Here is a 22,674-nt window from a genome sequence, read left to right on the forward strand (position 1 = left end):
TGAGTTACCAGGGGAGTCTCAATCTGGTCAGAGGTCCACCTTGAGTGGAAAAGATAAGTTTCCTTTTCCTAATAATTTTCCAGTCTCTGGGATACTAGACCTCACTGAACATGAGTATGAGGAGGGCGAAATAGACCAACAGTCAGATAGTGACGATTTTGACAGCCCAGGTATTGATAATCTCATCAGAGCAGTACATCAGTCGCTGGAGTTTACGGAAACTGAGGAGCCCCTGACGAATGATGAGGTAGTCTTTACTAAACGACAGAGATCTCCGATGTGTTTCCCTATTTCGGAATCTCTTAATAAAATGTTACTGGAAACACGGAAGAATCCGGATAAACGGTTTTCTATACCTCGTAGATTTAAATCGAGTTACCCGTTTCCAGAGTCCATGACAGCTACATGGGAGAACCCACCATCGGTGGATTCATCCGTATCTAAACTTACAAGGAAGTTAACCATACCAGTACCAACTGCTACTACGCTTAAAGACCCTGCAGATCGTAAAATAGAGGCTATGCTAAGGTCCATGTATACAGCAGCTGGAGTGCTGCTGAGACCTGGGTTGGTTGGCATTTGGGTTACTAAAGCATTAATGGTATGGATAAAAGAGCTCAAGTCGGCTCTGCAAGATGACCATCTTATACTTCTCGCGGATCAAATCTGGGAAGCTGCTGAATATCTATGTACAGCTTCTACTGACGTCTGTCAGCTTACTTCTCGCCTGTCCTCATCGCTAGTCATAGTACGACGAGCACTTTGGCTGCGTTCTTGGCAGGCGGAGACGGAGGTTAAAAAAGGTATAGAGGCATTGCCTTATGATGGCGAGAAGCTTTTCGGTCCTGAATTGGACAAATGGATTTCTGAGGCTACTGGAGGAAAGTCTGTGTTTCTTCCATCGCCTACAACTATACCTAAACGGAAATTTTCTGGTCCGGCGTTCAAATCCTTTAAAACTCAGCCCTTTCGTGGGCAGGGCACAGGAGCAGTCACGCCTGGTAGAAGAGGTCGGGGACGTAGTGCCCGACAATCCAATGCACGTCGTCAAGACACTAAGACCACTAACAAGCCAGTGGCATGACGGGCTCCCAGCCCATCTCGGATCTCCAATTGTGGGAGCACGCCTTCAGAGCTTTCAGGGGGCGTGGCTGCAGACGTCCACAGATGGGTGGATCCGCAATTTAGTATTAGAGGGTTACAAAATAGAGTTCGATTATCTTCCGACAGGAAGATTTTTCACGACAGGACTGCCTGTGTCGGACGACAAGAAAGCAGTTCTGCAGGTTGCCATTCAGTCTCTGCTGAATGCTGCAGTTGTAATTCCGGTCCCCGTGCAGGAACAGGGGCAGGGTTATTATTCCAGTCTGTTTCTGGTACCAAAACCAGATGGCTCAGTCAGGCCAATATTGAACCTAAAAGGTCTCAATCATTACGTCACTTACCACAGATTCAAGATGGAATCTCTCAGGTCAGTAATTGCAGGGTTAGAGCCACAGGAATTCATGATTGCACTGGATCTCAAAGATGCGTACTTACACATTCCGATTTGGCCACCTCACCAGAGTTTCTTAAGGTTTGCAATAAGGCGAGACCATTACCAGTTTCAGGCTCTGCCATTTGGCCTCTCATCAGCGCCTCGGGTATTCACCAAGGTAATGTCCGTGATGATAGCTCATCTCAGGTCCCTAGGAGTAATAATTGTTCCGTATTTGGACGATCTACTCATAAAGGCTCCGTCTCAACAATTGCTTCTCCAGCATGCTTTGCTAACGTACAATGTACTAGTTCAGCACGGTTGGATAGTCAGTTTAAAGAAATCACATCTAATTCCGTGTCAACGACTTCAATTCCTAGGGATGATTCTCGATACAGTAAATCAAAAGGTTTACCTGCCACAACAGAAAGTACAGGTCATTCGTCATCTGGTGCAATTAGTGCTCAAGCCACGCACAGTCTCAGTACATTTGTGCATTCGCCTTTTAGGCACAATGGTGGCGGCTTTCGAAGCACTTCAGTTCGGAAGATTTCACTCACGTCCGTTTCAACTGGAGGTGTTAGCGCAATGGTCGGGATCACATCTGCAGATGCACCACAGGGTGAGATTGTCGCCACAAGTCGGGGTGTCTCTTCTCTGGTGGTTAAAAATACACAATCTATCTGCAGGGAGACGATTCGGCGTCGTGAATTGGATAATTCTGTCAACAGACGCAAGTCTCAGAGGTTGGGGAGCTGTAGTTCAGAGTTATCGGCTCCAGGGCCTCTGGGCAGATCACGAAAGATCGCTATCCATAAATGTTCTGGAACTCAGGGCGATTTACAATGCTCTAAGACAAGCAGTGTACATGTTTCGTTTTCAGACTGTTCAGGTGCAGTCAGACAATGCGACGGCAGTCGCATACATAAACAAACAAGGAGGAACGAGAAGCCGCATGGCAATGCGGGAAGTAGCTCGGATCCTCAGATGGGCCGAATATCACCAGGTGATATTGTCGGCAGTGTTCATTCCGGGAGTGGACAACTGGGAGGCAGATTTTCTCAGTCGTCGGGATATTCATCCAGGAGAGTGGGCATTAAATCCAGAAGTGTTTCAGATGTTGATCCAGAGGTGGGGTTACCCTCAGGTGGATCTGATGGCATCCCGCCACAATCATCAGGTGTCACGATATGTGTCCAGAACAAGAGATCCAAGGGCAGTGGCGGTGGATGCTCTCACAGCCGCGTGGCCGTACAGCCTCGTGTATCTGTTTCCGCTGCTCCCGCTGTTGCTAAAACGGATCAAGAGAGGGTCCGTCACAGTCATACTAATAGCGCCTCATTGGCCTCGGAGAACTTGGTTCTCGGATCTCCTCGGTTTACTCGCAGACGATCCGTGGCCACTCCCACTACGTCCGGACCTGTTACAACAGGGTCCGTTCCTTTACCCCGATTTAGCGCGGCTGCGTTTGACGGGGTGGCTGTTGAAAAGGCCATCTTGAGAAGAGAGGGCATTCCGGAGTCTGTTATACCAACCATGGTACGAGCTAGGAAGCCGGTTACGGCAGCTCATTATTACAGAATCTGGCGTACTTATATAGGTTGGTGTGAAGCTCGGAAGTTTCCGACATCATCTTTTAATTTATCCCGTCTTTTGTTATTTTTACAGATGGGGTTAGATGGAGGACTACGTCTTTCCACACTAAAGGGGCAGGTATCTGCGTTGTCAATTTACTTTCAAAGGAAATTGGCCTCGTTGCCGTCAATACATACGTTTCTACAGGGTGTAATGAGGATACAGCCTCCTTTCATTCCACCTACAGCACCATGGGACTTGAATCTGGTTTTAGATTTCTTACAGTCCGATTACTTTGAACCATTACAACAAGTGGATATTAAATTTCTCACTTGGAAAACGATTTTTCTTTTAGCCTTAGCTTCGGCTAGGCGAGTTTCAGATCTGGGTGCCTTGTCGTGCAAGTCACCGTATTTAGTTTTTCATGATGACAGAGCGGAACTTCGGACGAATCCCGCTTTTCTACCAAAGGTAGTGTCGTCTTTTCACATCAATCAACCAATAGTAGTTCCGGTATTAACAGAGAATGCTGAAACGTTGGATGTGGTTCGCGCATTACGCGTCTATGTATCCCGAACGTCTACGGTTCGTAAGACGGATACGTTGTTTGTTCTCTATGATGCGGCTAAGAGGGGTTGGCCAGCCTCTAAGCAGACCTTATCCAGATGGATCAAACTGACCATACGTCAGGCTTACCTTCATGCTAGGTTACAGCCACCTACATCAGTAACAGCTCATTCCACACGTTCTGTGGGAACGTCATGGGCAGCGAGTCGTGGGGCTTCTACGACACAGCTTTGCCGTGCGGCTACTTGGTCTTCAGTGCACACGTTTGTGCGCTTTTACAAGTTTGATACGTTCGCGGCATCAGCATCTAGCTTTGGCCGTTTAGTGTTACAAGTGCCAAACCGCTCTCCCGCCACGGAGGAAACTTTGGTACATCCCAAGAGTACTCCAGTGACCCCTAGTGGATGAAAAAGAAAGTAGGATTTTGGTACTTACCAGGTAAATCCTTTTCTTTGAATCCATAGGGGGCACTGGACGCCCACCCAGAGCAGTTTATCTGTTTTAGGAAGTTCAGTGGTTCTTATGGTAACACACTTTCACGACTGGTTTAAATTTAACAAAGGTTAATCAGTTAGGGTGTCAACTGTTTAGTTGTCTATTACGTTTTGTGTCAACTTTATTGTTGTCCGTGAGATTATAGGTAATTCTCCTTTTGTCAATCTCTCTATCGATCCTGTTCGGCTCAGTAAAAAACACTGAAGTGCTCGAGGATATGGAGGGGAGGAGTAGTCTCAAAAATTAATTTATTCAGTGCCTTCTTCCGGTGGAAGCCGTCCATATCCCAAGAGTACTCCAGTGCCCCCTATGGATTCAAAGAAAAGGATTTACCTGGTAAGTACCAAAATCCTACTTTTGAACTTTTTCATAGCTTGGCAGACCGACTACCTGCTTCATGGGACTTAGAGGGGGGACCAAACCAACCTCCTGAGGGTTAATGGTTTGTAATCCCAGCTGACAGGACACTGAGCTCCTGAGGTGCTGAACACACATACGTCAGTATGTGTGCCCACGCCAGCAGCTAGCCGCCACCCTCTAACAGATGCCGAAGACCAGGTGCAGTGAGTGTTACAGCGGGGTCCCGGTTAGCAGGTTCCCAGTGCAGTTTGGCGACGGTCACGGGCCGTGGTTTTCCTGCATAATGTCTGTGGACTTGGTTATGTGTGCTGCTTGTAATTCTACCCCGTCTTCAGCGGGGTCACTCATGTGTGAGCAGTGTTCCTTATCTCCTCAGGGGCCCAGCTCACAGGCACCTGACTGGTTAGATAGCTTTAAAAGCATGATTCAAATTGTAAATTCTGAACTAGCTGCAGCTAAAAGAGAGACAGATGTTGAAACACTCCATTGATTGTGTGACTAAGGCAGCAGATTCCAGGAAGGCTTCTCAGCCCCCTCTAGTGGCTTCCCATAAACGCTCACTGCCACAGATTCTCCAGTCTGATTCGGACTCTGATCAGCCAGATGTGGATGATGATGATATTGACGAAGACAGCTCTCTGTCCCCTGGGGTGGAGGCTCTCATTTTGCTGTAAGCGAGGTCCTCCACATACCGGATCAGGAGGCGGAACCAGAGGAGGAGTTATACTTTAATGTTAGACCCAGGAGTTCAGCTACCTTACCGGTGTCTATAGAGTTAAACTCCCTGGCCAGGGAGGCCTGGTTAAACCCTGATAAAAACCTCTGAGGAATCTTAAAAAAAATTTATCTACCTTTTCCCTTCCAGCTGAGGATAGAGAGGTCTGGGAAAACCCCCTGTTGGTCGATACATCTGTATCCAGACTGTCTAATAAATTGGTACTACCTGTCCGCGGGGCTGTATCCCTGAAGGAGCCAGCTGACCATAAAATTGAGACAACGCTCAAGGCAATTTATACGGCAGCAGGCGCAGCACAGCGCCCCTCAATAGTTTGTGGGTGGATCTCCAGGGCTGTGGTAAAGTGGTCTGATAATGTTATTGATGGTTTAGACTCTCTACCCCGGGATGAGGTCGTTAGTCTTTTGCAACATATACAGGATGCTGCAAATTTTATGAGCAAGGCTATTAAGGAGTTGTGTAAGATAAATGGCCGCACTACTGCTATGGCTGTCTCAGCGCACAGAGCTCTGTGGTTACGTCAATAGGTGGCGGACGCTGACTCCAAAAAGGGTGTAGAAAATCTTTCCTTTACAGTTGATGCCTTGTTTGGAGATGAATTAAATAAGTGGATCTCCCAAGCGACGGCGGGTAGGTCTACCTATCTGCCGTTGGCTGCGCCACCAGCTAAATGTTCTTACACCGGACCCTCTTTGCAGTCCTTTTGTGTGGCTAGGTTCAGAGGCAGGGGCCGAGGGGTCTCCACCACTTACAGATGAGCTTGTGGTAAGTCCCGTAAACCTGCACCTGCCGTCTCCCTGGACCAGACTATCGGATCCCCTACCATTAAGCCTTCTGTGTGACTGTTGGCCCCAGCAGCAAGGCGAGTTTCAGGTAAGTGCTCGCCTTCAACACTTCGCCCATGTGTGGGCGGAGTCCTGCCGGGATCCTTGGGTGAGGGACCTCGTTTCCCACAGATACCGGCTGGAATTTCAAACATTCCCTCCTCTCAGGTTTTTCAAATCGGGCTTACCAGCTTTGCCCACAGCAAAAGTTACCTTATAAGGGGCTATTCAAAAACTTTTGAGACAGGGGTGGTAGTTCCTGTACCTCCTCCATTACGCAATAGGGGTTTTTACTAGTCTTTGTCGTTCCCAAGCCAGACGATTCGGTGCGCCCCATCTTGAATCTGAAATCTCTCAACCTGTATCTGCAGGTGTCCAAATTCACGATGGAGTCTCTGAGGATGGTAGTATCCACTCTGGAGGAGGCGGAGTTCCTGGTATCTCCGGATGTCAAGGATGCTTACCTGCACATTCCCATGTGGCACCCTCATCAGGGTTACCTCAGGTTCACCCTCTTGGATGACCATTTCCAGTTCCAGGCCTTACCCTTTGGATTATCCACAGCTCCGAGGGTCTTCACCAAGGTCATGGCGGAGATGATGCTACAGCTACACATGATGGGTGTGAACATAGTCCCCTATTTGGATGATCTCCTAATAAAGGCTGTGTCCAGGGAGCGTCTACTGCACAGCATCGATCTGACTACTCACCTACTCACGGATCATGTGTGGATCCAAACAGTTAATTCACCGGTGGGGCCATCCACAGATAGATCCAAAGGAGGCTATTAAATTAAGTATAGCTGGAAGAGATTGTTCTGGTTTTGCTAGGAACAATAAGGTATCGTCGGCAAATAAGGCTATCTTTTAATTCTTCCGATCCAATTTTGATTCCGTGGATTAATGGAGAGTTTTGAATCGCAGTAGCTAGGGGTTCAATGTACAAATCAAAGAGGAGAGGGGAAAGGGGGCAACCCTGTCTGGTTCCTCTCTGCAATGGAAAAGGGGACGAAAGAACACCATTACATGCAACACTAGAAGATGGAGAGGAATAGAGAGATCAAATAATTGAAACAAAGCCTTTTGGAAAGCCAAAATTATCTAAGGTATGAAACAGATGAGGCCACAATAAAAGGTTGAAGGCCTTTTCTGCGTCTAGGGTAAGAATTAAATGATTAAGAGAATCCGAAAAGGAGTTAGAAGAAACATGATGTATGACCGAAAGGACTCTCCTGAGGGTCACTACCGAGTGTATACCTGTTATAAAGCCGGTTTGGTCTTTGTGAACAAACAACGGAAGGATTAGTTTGAGTTTGTCAGCTAACGTTTTTGTGAAGATTTTGTAGTCGACATTTAATAACTATTGGCCTATATGATTCTGGTAATGCTAAGTCTCTACCTGGTTTAGGTAAAACTTTTATTACTGCGGCAGTGAAGTGATCAGGGAGAATCCAATCGGTCAGTATCTGATTATAAACAGAGTGTAAAGTAGAACAGATTTTTGGCGATAACATCTTATGGAACTCGTTCGAGTAACCGTCTGGGCTAGAAGCTTTGGAGAGTTTTAATTGTTTAATAGCTGAGGAAACTTTGGTCAAAGTAATAGGAGAAGTAAAGGAAGGGATAGAGTCTACCTGCACCTGGGGTAGGGGAAGGGATTCCCAGAATTGAAGTGAATAAGAAGAGTAAGGAGCAGGAATATCCTGAGACTTACTAGTAGGGGAAGAGAGAGGAGAAGTGTATAGATTCACATAGAAATCCTGCATAATTTCAGTTATTTGACTATTGGAAGTAGAAAATGAGCCATCTAAGGTGCATAATGGATGAACCGCTATAGGTTTTCTGGACCCTGTTAGGAGTTTGGTAAGAAGCCTGCCAGTTTTGTTCCCGTAACAGTGGGATTTATAACTGACATTAAAATAATGCTCATCACCTATAGATTGCAAAAGATCATTAAAGTTGGTCTTAGCCGTAAGATATAGCTTTTTGTCTTCTACAGTAGGGTTTAATTTGAAAGTTTGATAAGCTGATGTCAACGATTGTTGTCTATCTAAATATAAAAGATTACATTGCTTTTTAATATGGGCACAATAGGAAATTACTTCGCCTCTTAAGACCGTTTTAGTAGTCTGCCAGAAGAGAGAGGGATTTTCGATTTCGTGAATAGAGTTATTGAGTTTGAAATTATCCCAGGTCACATCTAATCTATTTCTAAAACCAATGGAGTTTGCCAAATGAAAGGGGAATTTCCAAAGAGGATTAGGGTTAGATTCGTGTAAATAGGTCCTTTCAATCTAGACCAAACTATGATCAGATAAAGATGCCAGCTCTATCATAGCCTGTACAACATTCGAGAAGAGGGTAGAGGCAATTAGGATATAATCTATTCGGGACCAAGTATTATGGGCCATGGAGATGCAAGATAATTATTTCTCTGTAGGGTTAATAGCTCGCCAGGAATCTATTAAGTTTGGACGTTTAGCTAGCCACGGGACTCCTATTTTCGGAAGAGGCCTAAGGGAGGTGCTGTAATGAGATCTGTCTAGATACTGAGATTAAACTAAATTAAGGTCCCCACATAAAATCAGAGAGGAAAGGTTACATAAATATAATTTGCCCATAAGGGAGGTAAAGAAAGCTTTTTTATAATTGGTAGGAGCATAGACGTTACAATTTTGAAATTGTTTTTCACCCAGCCGGAAGTCATTTATAACATATCAACCTTCAATGTCAGAATCTACAGATAGGACCTCTATAGGAAGAGATCGCCTGGCCAATATGACCACACCTCAAGATTTCGAATTAAGGGATGCAGCTCCCAGTAAAGACCAATTTAGCATCTGCAACTTCTTTGTTTCCTGTAAAACCAAATGCGTCTCTTGCAAGCAAGCAATATCGATATTATGTTTATTAAGGTATAACAAAATTTTTCTATGTTTGGCTGGGGTATTGATACCCCCTACGTTTAGAGTACCAATTTTAATGCTCGCCCTATAGGGAACAGTGTAAGAAAAATATCAGGCTTCGACGTTACATATGAAATTTCAACATCTGGGGAGGTAGGGGAGACTGGAGAAATGGAGAGGAAAGTCACAAGAGGAGAGAGACAAGACAACAGACTAGGAAAGAGAAAAACATACAGCACACAAAAAACTAACAAACCCAAGTAATGATGCAAACATCATCCAGAATGGTCCAAAACTGGACTTCAGGTGAAGCAACGATAACCATACAAAATAGAAAGTTATGTACTTATTAACGGCAGAGCTTCCTCATATACCGCCAGTACCCATCATGAATGTATAAAAATGCTCAAACATAAGTCAAATAAGCAGAAATCTGTGTCGTCTAAGAGCCACATGAAAAGATTATCAGGTAAGTAAAATAATAGTTGGCAAAAACTTGGAACATATTAGCCAATATAGGTGAATTGCCTTGTAGAACCAAATCCGATTTAGAAGCAGCTTTTAATTACACTTCGGGATGTCAGAAAGAAGAGACTCCCTTTCTTCTTTCAGGAACACTTCAGCATCTTTGGGATTTGTAAAGTCAATAAAGGAAGACCCTTGGAATAAACTGAGACACGCACGTTATAGCATAGCAAATTTGCGCTTATCTTTAACCAAGAAGTCACAAATGGGGGAATAAGCTTTGTGGATTAGTCTTGAAAGATTCTCAGAGAGCTACCTTCCCACTGGAGGTTTTCCACTCTGCGTGAGGCTCTCCAAATAGCTGTGTTGTGTAAAAAGTTCATAGTCTTGAAGATAACCACACGTGGTTTGTTAGAGCCAGTGCGGGATTGATCTCCCATCCTGTGGATACGCTCTATCACCATGTCATAGCACTCTGCCTCAATGTGTAAGAGTCTTGGGAGAAAGTTACGCACAAAATTCTCAAGGCTTGGCGCTTTAATTGATTCTGGCAATCCCACCAAACGAAAGTTATTGCGAAATGTGCGAATTTCAATATTATCAAGTTTATCTTGAAGGCTTTTATTATCTTTTTCCAGTACTGCAACTGAGTATTTTAGTGATGAAACATCATCAATTGTGGATCCTAGACACTCTTCTGTGTCTGACACCCTGTATGCGAGCTGCTGCAGCTGTGAGGTAATATTACTAACTGCCTTCTGCAGCAGCGGAGCCATAGTGTTATGAATTGCTGCCACTATTTCGTTATAAGTGAGGGAAGAAGTATCACGCACCTGTGCTTGGTCAGGGTCTCCAGCGGTAGCAGTAATGGCCTTTTTGGCTGCTGACGTTCTTGGAGCTGCAGCCGCGGTCGGCGCCATGTTGTGATCGACGCGCCATTTATCCTGCCTGGGAGGGAGAGCTGGCGACGGTATTTTGGAAGAAGCCTGGGTGCCCAGGAACTTCTCCAAGTGACCGGGTGTCAGCGCAGAGAGGGATAGAGAGCGGGGCGAGACTGCAGACCTTGGCGATACTTGGATAAGCTGGTGGTAACTGAGGAGCTCACAGGAGCTGCTGCTTACTCCTCCATGCTGGAAACCGGAAGTCTCCTGACCTGCACAACTTATATGTGCAACAGATGGTCATTTAAAGATTAATTAACAAGTCAAGTTCTGAGGACACTTTGGGATGATTAAATTATCTCAATCCATTTACTTTTATCATTCAAGGACAAGTATATTTTCGTAGATCACTAATCCAGTTCCTTATTCCCTAAAAAATATATGTATGTGTGTGTGTGTGTGTGTGTGTGTGTGTGTGTGTGTGTGTGTGTGTGTGTATGTATGTATGTATGTGTATGTATATATATATATATATATATATATATATATTAGAGATGAGCGGGTTCGGTTTCTCTGAATCCGATCCCGCCAGAACTTCATGTTTTTTTTCACGGGTCCGAGCGACTCGGATCTTCCCGCCTTGCTCGGTTAACCCGAGCGCGCCCGAACGTCATCATGACGCTGTCGGATTCTCGCGAGGCTCGGATTCTATCGCGAGACTCGGATTCTATATAAGGAGCCGCGCGTCGCCGCCATTTTCACACGTGCATTGAGATTGATAGGGAGAGGACGTGGCTGGCGTCCTCTCCATTTAGATTATAAGAGACTGAGAGAGATTTACTGGAGCTGACTAGGAGGAGTACTGTTACTGTAGAAGTGTAGAGACTGAGTGGAGAGAGTTTACTAGTGAGGACAGTGCAGTTTACTTTATAATCCGTTCTCTGCCTGAAAAAAGCGATACACAGCACACAGTGACTCAGTCACATACCATATCTGTGTGCACTGCTCAGGCTCAGGCCAGTGTGCTGCATCATCTATTATCTATATATAATATTATATATATCTGTCTGACTGCTCAGCTCACACAGCTTATAATTGTGGGGGAGACTGGGGAGCACTACTGCAGTGCCAGTTATAGGTTATAGCAGGAGCCAGGAGTACATAATATATTATATAGTGAGTGACCACCAGACACACAGTGCAGTTTATTTAATATATCCGTTCTCTGCCTGAAAAAAGCGATACACACAGTGACTCAGTCAGTCACATACCATATCTGTGTGCACTGCTCAGGCTCAGGCCAGTGTGCTGCATCATCTATTATCTATATATAATATTATATATATCTGTCTGACTGCTCAGCTCACACAGCTTATAATTGTGGGGGAGACTGGGGAGCACTACTGCAGTGCCAGTTATAGGTTATAGCAGGAGCCAGGAGTACATATTATATTAAAATTAAACAGTGCACACTTTTGCTGCAGGAGTGCCACTGCCAGTGTGACTGACCAGTGACCTGACCACACTGACCACCAGTATAGTTAGTAGTATACTTATATTGTGATTGCCTGAAAAAGTTAAACACTCGTCGTGTGACTTCACTTGTGTGTTTTTTTTTTTTTTTATTCTATAAAAATAAAACTCATTCTGCTGACAGACAGTGTCCAGCAGGTCCGTCATTATATAATATATAATATATACCTGTCCGGCTGCAGTAGTGATATATATATATTTTTTATATCATTTATCATCCAGTCGCAGCAGACACAGTACGGTAGTTCACGGCTGTGGCTACCTCTGTGTCTCTGCACTCGGCAGGCAGTCCGTCCATAATTGTAATACCACCTAACCGTGGATTTTTTTCATTCTTCTTTATACATACATAGTTACATAGACATCTTCTCTTTATCAACCAGTCTATATTAGCTGCAGACACAGTACAGTACGGTAGTTCACGGCTGTGGCTACCTCTGTGTCTGCACTCGGCAGGCAGTCCGTCCATAATTGTATACCACCTAACCGTGGTTTTTTTTCATTCTTCTTTATACATACATAGTTACATAGACATCTTCTCTTTATCAACCAGTCTATATTAGCTGCAGACACAGTACAGTACGGTAGTTCACGGCTGTGGCTACCTCTGTGTCTGCACTCGGCAGGCAGTCCGTCCATAATTGTATACCACCTAACCGTGGATTTTTTTCAGTCTTCTTTATACATACATAGTTACATAGACATCTTCTCTTTATCAACCAGTCTATATTAGCTGCAGACACAGTACAGTACGGTAGTTCACGGCTGTGGCTACCTCTGTGTCTGCAGTCGGCAGGCAGTCCATAATTGTATACTAGTATCCATCTCCATTGTTTACCTGAGGTGCCTTTTAGTTGTGCCTATTAAAATATGGAGAACAAAAATGTTGAGGTTCCAAAATTAGGGAAAGATCAAGATCCACTTCCACCTCGTGCTGAAGCTGCTGCCACTAGTCATGGCCGAGACGATGAAATGCCAGCAACGTCGTCTGCCAAGGCCGATGCCCAATGTCATAGTACAGAGCATGTCAAATCCAAAACACCAAATATCAGAAAAAAAAGGACTCCAAAACCTAAAATAAAATTGTCGGAGGAGAAGCGTAAACTTGCCAATATGCCATTTACCACACGGAGTGGCAAGGAACGGCTGAGGCCCTGGCCTATGTTCATGGCTAGTGGTTCAGCTTCACATGAGGATGGAAGCACTCAGCCTCTCGCTAGAAAAATGAAAAGACTCAAGCTGGCAAAAGCAGCACACCAAAGAACTGTGCATTCTTCGAAATCCCAAATCCACAAGGACAGTCCAATTGTGTCGGTTGCGATGCCTGACCTTCCCAACACTGGACGTGAAGAGCATGCGCCTTCCACCATTTGCACGCCCCCTGCAAGTGCTGGAAGGAGCACCCGCAGTCCAGTTCCTGATAGTCAGATTGAAGATGTCAGTGTTGAAGTACACCAGGATGAGGAGGATATGGGTGTTGCTGGCGCTGGGGAGGAAATTGACCAGGAGGATTCTGATGGTGAGGTGGTTTGTTTAAGTCAGGCACCCGGGGAGACACCTGTTGTCCGTGGGAGGAATATGGCCGTTGACATGCCAGGTGAAAATACCAAAAAAATCAGCTCTTCGGTGTGGAGGTATTTCACCAGAAATGCGGACAACAGGTGTCAAGCCGTGTGTTCCCTTTGTCAAGCTGTAATAAGTAGGGGTAAGGACGTTAACCACCTCGGAACATCCTCCCTTATACGTCACCTGCAGCGCATTCATAATAAGTCAGTGACAAGTTCAAAAACTTTGGGTGACAGCGGAAGCAGTCCACTGACCAGTAAATCCCTTCCTCTTGTAACCAAGCTCACGCAAACCACCCCACCAACTCCCTCAGTGTCAATTTCCTCCTTCCCCAGGAATGCCAATAGTCCTGCAGGCCATGTCACTGGCAATTCTGACGAGTCCTCTCCTGCCTGGGATTCCTCCGATGCATCCTTGCGTGTAACGCCTACTGCTGCTGGCGCTGCTGTTGTTGCCGCTGGGAGTCGATGGTCATCCCAGAGGGGAAGTCGTAAGTCCACTTGTACTACTTCCAGTAAGCAATTGACTGTTCAACAGTCCTTTGCGAGGAAGATGAAATATCACAGCAGTCATCCTACTGCAAAGCGGATAACTGAGGCCTTGGCATCCTGGGTGGTGAGAAACGTGGTTCCGGTATCCATCATTACTGCAGAGCCAACTAGAGACTTGTTGGAGGTACTGTGTCCCCGGTACCAAATACCATCTAGGTTCCATTTCTCTAGGCAGGCGATACCGAAAATGTACACAGACCTCAGAAAAAGAGTCACCAGTGTCCTAAAAAATGCAGCTGTACCCAATGTCCACTTAACCACGGACATGTGGACAAGTGGAGCAGGGCAGGGTCAGGACTATATGACTGTGACAGCCCACTGGGTAGATGTATGGACTCCCGCCGCAAGAACAGCAGCGGCGGCACCAGTAGCAGCATCTCGCAAACGCCAACTCTTTCCTAGGCAGGCTACGCTTTGTATCACTGGTTTCCAGAATACGCACACAGCTGAAAACCTCTTACGGCAACTGAGGAAGATCATCGCGGAATGGCTTACCCCAATTGGACTCTCCTGTGGATTTGTGGCATCGGACAACGCCAGCAATATTGTGTGTGCATTAAATATGGGCAAATTCCAGCACGTCCCATGTTTTGCACATACCTTGAATTTGGTGGTGCAGAATTTTTTAAAAAACGACAGGGGCGTGCAAGAGATGCTGTCGGTGGCCAGAAAAATTGCGGGACACTTTCGGCGTACAGGCACCACGTACAGAAGACTGGAGCACCACCAAAAACTACTGAACCTGCCCTGCCATCATCTGAAGCAAGAAGTGGTAACGAGGTGGAATTCAACCCTCTATATGCTTCAGAGGTTGGAGGAGCAGCAAAAGGCCATTCAAGCCTATACAATTGAGCACGATATAGGAGGTGGAATGCACCTGTCTCAAGTGCAGTGGAGAATGATTTCAACGTTGTGCAAGGTTCTGATGCCCTTTGAACTTGCCACACGTGAAGTCAGTTCAGACACTGCCAGCCTGAGTCAGGTCATTCCCCTCATCAGGCTTTTGCAGAAGAAGCTGGAGACATTGAAGGAGGAGCTAACACGGAGCGATTCCGCTAGGCATGTGGGACTTGTGGATGCAGCCCTTAATTCGCTTAACAAGGATTCACGGGTGGTCAATCTGTTGAAATCAGAGCACTACATTTTGGCCACCGTGCTCAATCCTAGATTTAAAGCCTACCTTGGATCTCTCTTTCCGGCAGACACAAGTCTGCTGGGGTTGAAAGACCTGCTGGTGACAAAATTGTCAAGTCAAGCGGAACGCGACCTGTCAACATCTCCTCCTTCACATTCTCCCGCAACTGGGGGTGCGAGGAAAAGGCTCAGAATTCCGAGCCCACCCGCTGGCGGTGATGCAGGGCAGTCTGGAGCGACTGCTGATGCTGACATCTGGTCCGGACTGAAGGACCTGACAACGATTACGGACATGTCGTCTACTGTCACTGCATATGATTCTCTCAACATTGATAGAATGGTGGAGGATTATATGAGTGACCGCATCCAAGTAGGCACGTCACACAGTCCGTACTTATACTGGCAGGAAAAAGAGGCAATTTGGAGGCCCTTGCACAAACTGGCTTTATTCTACCTAAGTTGCCCTCCCACAAGTGTGTACTCCGAAAGAGTGTTTAGTGCCGCCGCTCACCTTGTCAGCAATCGGCGTACGAGGTTACATCCAGAAAATGTGGAGAAGATGATGTTCATTAAAATGAATTATAATCAATTCCTCCGCGGAGACATTGACCAGCAGCAATTGCCTCCACAAAGTACACAGGGAGCTGAGATGGTGGATTCCAGTGGGGACGAATTGATAATCTGTGAGGAGGGGGATGTACACGGTGATATATCGGAGGGTGAAGATGAGGTGGACATCTTGCCTCTGTAGAGCCAGTTTGTGCAAGGAGAGATTAATTGCTTCTTTTTTGGGGGGGGTCCATTAGGGTCGCTAATCTTACTCACACAGTCAGCTACCTCATTGCGCCTCTTTTTTTCTTTGCGTCATGTGCTGTTTGGGGAGGGTTTTTTGGAAGGGACATCCTGCGTGACACTGCAGTGCCACTCCTAGATGGGCCCGGTGTTTGTGTCGGCCACTAGGGTCGCTAATCTTACTCACACAGCTACCTCATTGCGCCTCTTTTTTTCTTTGCGTCATGTGCTGTTTGGGGAGGGTTTTTTGGAAGGGCCATCCTGCGTGACACTGCAGTGCCACTCCTAGATGGGCCCGGTGTTTGTGTCGGCCACTAGGGTCGCTAATCTTACTCACACAGCTACCTCATTGCGCCTCTTTTTTTCTTTGCGTCATGTGCTGTTTGGGGAGGGTTTTTTGGAAGGGACATCCTGCGTGACACTGCAGTGCCACTCCTAGATGGGCCCGGTGTTTGTGTCGGCCACTAGGGTCGCTTATCTTACTCACACAGCGACCTCGGTGCAAATTTTAGGACTAAAAATAATATTGTGAGGTGTGAGGTATTCAGAATAGACTGAAAATGAGTGTAAATTATGGTTTTTGAGGTTAATAATACTTTGGGATCAAAATGACCCCCAAATTCTATGATTTAAGCTGTTTTTTCGTGTTTTTTGAAAAAAACACCCGAATCCAAAACACACCCGAATCCGACAAAAAAAATTCGGTGAGGTTTTGCCAAAACGCGTTCGAACCCAAAACACGGCCGCGGAACCGAACCCAAAACCAAAACACAAAACCCGAAAAATTTCAGGCGCTCATCTCTAATATATATATGTGTGTGTGTTTTTGTATAATGTATATGTAAAATATTTATGCTCATAATTCTTCACTTTTTAATGTTTTTTCTTTTTCTTTTAGAATGAACCATCCAAGGATTTGTTACAGATGTATATACTGTAATAATGGCATATTGGCTTTTTAGAATAAACTGCAGTTTATTTGCATGGTGTATTTATGTAAATAATGTACATATTTCCATTTAAATACATTTTAATGTATTTATGCATTTATATTGATATTTTAAAGCAATTTACTTCCCGGACTATTTTTTCCACCCCATCATTTGATGTACTATTGATATACTTTAAACATGCATTTTGTATCCAAGCTCAGCATTAAGGGTCATAGAAACACACTTTAATTATAAAATGTATGCATGGAAGTTGGCTTTGACATGTTCATACTTTCTGATTCACTATGATAAGTGAATTAGGCAGATGTGACTACTTTCAATGATAAAATGTGATCTGTTTTAATCACTGGTATCCACTTTCACCCTGTCCAGCATCTCAGCTGCAAGTGCATAATGACAAGTTATTACACAGATAGAATCATTTTAAGTTTTTCGACAGTGGAAGCCTTCCCAGAATCCATTACAGCTTGATTAAATTACCCAGATTTCGGCGTGTGAAGGTTTTGTACAGCAGCATGTAATCCGCAAGAGTAACTAATCATATCATATTGATTTAGATGCTGCTAGAATGGGAAATCTAATTGTAATACTATGAAAGCTTCTCGGGGAATCTGTACTAATGATTGCATTTGTAATCCCATTTGCAGGTGAAAGTTCTGAAATGAATCCGTGATATGAATGTCAAAATTCACCTTGCAGTAGAGTGTATGCGTGTAGGAGCCAGGTAACAAATGAATAAGCCTCTGTACCTTGTAGGTGACTTAATGTGCCTGGAGCTTTCCATTTGGCTTAAGCACTATTATTCTGCAGATTAATATAGGAGTTTATTAGGTATTTGCTGAAAACTAGGGAATACCATTGATATGACCTTCAAGTAAAGGCAAAGCTAAGACTTTTGCTAAAGGGTACACTTTGATGTGTATTTTGGAAATAAAGGAGAAAAGTATAGCCTTGCATTGCTGCAGTAGTTCTTTTCTGTGTATAATAACAGATTTATTAAAGGAAAAAAAAGCTTTACATTCATGGCCTGCAAACTGTACAGGTTGAATATCCCTTATCCAAAATGCTTGGGACCAGAGGTATTTTGGATATGGGATTTTTCCGTATTTTGGAATAATTGCATACCATAATCAAATATTATGGTGATGGGGCCTAAATCTAAGCACAGAATACATTTATGTTTCATATACACCTTGGAGGTCATTCCGAGTTGTTCGCTCGCAAGGCGATTTTAGCAGAGTTGCTCACGCTAAGCCGCCGCCTACTGGGAGTGAATCTTAGCATCTTAAAATTGCGAACGATGTATTCGCAATATTGCGATTACACACCTCGTAGCAGTTTCTGAGTAGCTTCAGACTTACTCGGCATCTGCGATCAGTTCAGTGCTTGTCGTTCCTGGTTTGACGTCACAAACACTCCCAGCGTTCGCCCAGACACTCCTCCGTTTCTCCAGCCACTCCTGCGTTTTTTCCGGAAACTGTAGCGTTTTTTCCCACACGCCCATAAAACGGCCTGTTTCCGCCCAGTAACACCCATTTCCTGTCAATCACATTACGATCGCCAGACCGATGAAAAAGCCGTGAGTAAAATTCCTAAGTGCATAGCAAATTTACTTGGCGCAGTCGCAGTGCGGACATTGCGCATGCGCATTAAGCGGAAAATCGCTGCGATGCGAAGATTTTTACCAAGCGAACAACTCAGAATGAGGGCCCTTATACACACAGCCTGAAGGTCATTTTAGCCAATATTTTTAATAACTTTGTGCATTAAACAAAGTGTGTGTACATTCACACAATTCATTTATGTTTCATATACACCTTATGCACACAGTCTGAAGGTCATTTAATACAATATTTTTAATAACTTTGAGTATTAAACAAAGTTTGTGTACATTGAGCCATCAGAAAACAAAGGTTTCACTATCTCAGTCTCACTCAAAAAAGTCCGTATTTCGGAATATTACGTATTTCGGAATATTTGGATATGGGATACTCAACCTGTATTTATCATTTGCTCACTGTGGCTGTTTTAGACTATTTGTCGGTATTCAAAAAGCAATCGTATTCTGTACTTGCAGTTTATTGGCTAGAAAAATAATCTTCAGTATGCCTGCTTTTAGGTGTCTATTTAAAATTTCTTTCAAAGGAAATGTATTTAAATATGCTTTGTCAGGTGCTGCTACATTTGATATGACTAAGAAAGCTTTATCTCTGCCCTATAAACTATCATAGTAACACAATGTTGTTGTTAAACTATATTAATCAATGTATATATAAGTTACAGTTTCAAAACCTCTAAGTACATTGGTTCTTTGTAAAATTGTTAGTCTTTATATTGATCGCTAGTACTAACACGCATACTGTTATTAATAGAAGTGAAAAAAGACTTTTAGGAAATGTTTTCCAAATTATTTTTACAATACAAAGAGTACTTTTGTCGAGTATTGGAAGACATAAAATGTGCATTTTTCCATTATTAAATCCAAGCTCGCCACAAATGGCCCTAATGTTTTATTATTAAAACTATAAATGTATATGCTGTTTAGTAATCATTTGAAATAGGTTATGTGTGTCTTATATCTTTTTCAATCAGCTATGTAAAATTTGATTACATCACCTTAATGATAAATATGGGAAGGGCTGAGTTAACGGCATGTAAACAATTACGCTGTGATTATTAGATTGAGGGTAGTACAACTGTACTGTATTGCATTTATATGACATATTTATTAGGGATGTGCTGGCTTGGCTTCTAGGAGAGAGAGCCCACTCGAACTTCCTGATTCCTAGGAAATACAAGCACTGGCTCAGATTTCAAAATGTAATCTTCCCGGAGTCAGATCATGTTTTGGATTCAATATAAGTCCCTCCCACGATGAATTGGGCACCATTTGACAGTGAACGCCAGACAGAGAGCACAGCCACTAGACTTTAATATGTATTTTTATTTTCCTTAATAGGGCCCAGTGCTCCTAAGGGTAATATTATTTATTTTTATTTTTATGTAATTTTTTTTAAACCAAAGCATTAACCCTTTATTTTGCTTGTGCACAGTCAGTCACACTGGTGATGTAAGCCTGTAGTGCAGCCCAGAGCTCCCAATACAGGGACAGCATTAATCCTTGGTTCACACTGGTGTTTTTTGTTACATAGCAGCCCAGAGCTCCTTATAAAGGGCAGCATTTCCCTTTCTGGTACACACTGGGTAACTGCCCACAGTGCAGCTCAGAGCTCCTAATAGTAATACAGGGCAGCAGTAACCCTTTAGTGGTGCACACTGGTTCCTGCAAAAGTTTTTGGGCAAGTTTTGTCATTTCTTAACACAAAAAGTAGCACTTGCTTGTCGGCACAGGGCCTGGCCTTGCCCCTGCATTAATAATGTAAGTGCTGCCAGCCACACTGTGAAACTGTAATTTGTGTAAAAAAATAATAATATATATCATTATCTCTCTCTCTCTCTCTCTCTATCTATATCTATAGGCACTAACTTTTTCCAGCACACAGAAAAAGAAAAAAAACAGCACTCACGTTTTCATGAAAAAAGGAGGTTTTTTATTCTTACAGATCCATAGAAGTCTGTCGGCTGCGGCCTGACAGCTGTTTCAACCACAACACGGTGGTTTTCTTCAGGGGCTAGCCTGGAAAAAGTTAGTTCCTATATTTAACACCTTCTGGACCCTGCATCACCAACCTAAGTTTCAGTACAGTGTGCTATCTTGTGTTATATATATATATATATATATATATATATATATGAATGAAGAGAGAACGGCTGGCACTCGTGGAGACTGGAAAATAACTTGACACAGCACAGCAGCTACAGTCAACGTTTCAGGATGAATCCTTTTATCAAGACCAACTGCAAAGTGAATATACAAACATATAAATACATTACCAAACACCACGTGAAGACGCCATCCTCCGCTCTCCGGGACTCACAGTGACGTCATAGGCGCGCGCCGGCGCCGGCCACGGGGGGCGGAGCCATTGTGAAGTGTACCCATCACCATGGAAACCCGGCTGTAGAATGCCTAGTAATAAGAATGCATTGTATGTTAAACTAACATCTGAACGGGTGCATGAGACAACTAGTACAGAAACAAGAGAAATGAATTGGTCAACATATATGATGTAAATGTACTAGGGAGATATAAGAAACTGACATACTGCATTAAACCGGGGATGTAGAGAACCTGTATCAAAATGACTATAGGCAATCCCGGATACCAGAAGGAGCGCTCAGAGAACTGATAGATACCGCCCATAATTACAGATATAACAGTATAACAGGTGTACACAGACGTCACAAAAAACAAGAATATGAGAGAATCTCATTCAAACCCAGAGGTTTGACAGTTTGTAGGGTGTAGATCCAGCGTGCTTCTTTCTGTAACAAAATTTTGCCACGATCTCCACCCCTTATGGATTCTGGCACACCATCAATATATATATGTAAGCATGTGTCCAGGACCAGGCTGTGCCACTGCGTTAATAGTATAAGTACTATGGGGGCCATTCTGACCTGATCGCAAGCTGCAGTTTTTCGCAGTGTAGCGATTGGGTCAGAACTGCGCATGCGCCAGCGCATGGCCGCCCATCGCTGCGGGAGGGGGTGAAATGGCGGCGTTTCGTGGGCGTGGTCCGGCCAATGCAGGCAGCCACTGCAGGCTGGCGAGCGAAGACTAGCTCCCGGCCAGCACGCTAAAACTGCGCTGGCCGAAAGCTACTCTTGAAGTGCACAGGCATCTCCGCTGTGCGATGCCTTTGTATTTCTGCGCGGGGGGGGGAGCGCACTGACATGCGGGGCGGACTAGCCCTGTGCTGGGTGTCCCCCTGCATGTCTGAGTTCATGATCATAGCTGTGCTAAATTTAGCACAGCTACGATCAACTCGGAATGACCCCCTATGTGAGTCGCAGTGTGAAGTTGTAATTTTTTTTAAAAAGTGGAAAAGGTTTTGTTTTTTTGTTAAGTTTGTATGTGTTCACTAACGCTTGGTATTAGCATTACTAATATAAACAGTGTGAAGTTGTTGTTTGAAAAAAAAATGAAAACTGAAAAAATGTTGTATTAATAATATAAGTGCCATGAGTTGATTTGGATCATGATCAGTCAATAAAAGAGCAGGAGCAGCAAGCAAGTACCAGTGCTGCGGCTGCTTCCAGGAAAAAAAAAATTAACCTATTACTGGAGATGCACTGGTGATGAGGATGAGTTCACTCAGCACACCATAGTGACACCACATTTTGACATCTGGTCAGGTCTCAGAGAATTGACCAACCTTAGAGACATCTCTACCATGACTCAATCTGAAATGGCCACCATCCATAGAATGGTGAAGGATTATTTTAAGGACAGTGTACAAATGAGCATGTCAGGCAGTCCCTTTGACTACTGGGAGAGAAAAAAAGGCTATTGGGAGCCTATTGTACAAACTTGCTTGGCGTACTAAGCTGCTCACCCTCCGGTGTGTACTCAGAAGGAGTTTTCAGCACACCCGGGAACCTTGTGAATGATCGGCATAGGATACTTATTTAAAATGTGGAAAAGCTGTATTTCATAAAAATAAACTACAAATTCCATGAGGAAGACCTTTTTCTGACCATTACATCAATATGCAGTGACTTCTGTAATGGGGTATTCCAGCAGGATGAGTGACTGGAATTCATTGCTGAGAACTGGAGGCAAGGTGTCTACCGAGATGCACCAATTTGGTATCCCCTTACCCATTTCTTACCAACTTGTAGTGCAGTGGGGTGGCAGGAACACACAGTGCAATTGCCCATACAGAGACCAGTCATATTAAACTATGGTCCCTCTTCTTGGCATCCCTGCTCACACATCCCCACGACCCCACCTCTC

General features: G+C 44.3%; 1 long non-coding RNA gene across 1 annotated transcript in view; it reads left to right on the plus strand.

Moving 5' to 3' along the window:
- The window catches only part of LOC134935352 (uncharacterized), a 340,366-nt gene that overhangs the window by 23,236 nt on the left and 294,456 nt on the right, over positions 1-22,674 (plus strand). The window contains exon 2 of the long non-coding RNA XR_010180082.1: positions 17,462-17,538. This is a non-coding gene — a long non-coding RNA (uncharacterized LOC134935352). The remainder of the gene's footprint in view (positions 1-17,461; positions 17,539-22,674) is intronic.

This window comes from Pseudophryne corroboree, chromosome 6 (assembly GCF_028390025.1).
Source record: "Pseudophryne corroboree isolate aPseCor3 chromosome 6, aPseCor3.hap2, whole genome shotgun sequence".
NCBI lineage: Eukaryota > Metazoa > Chordata > Amphibia > Anura > Myobatrachidae > Pseudophryne > Pseudophryne corroboree.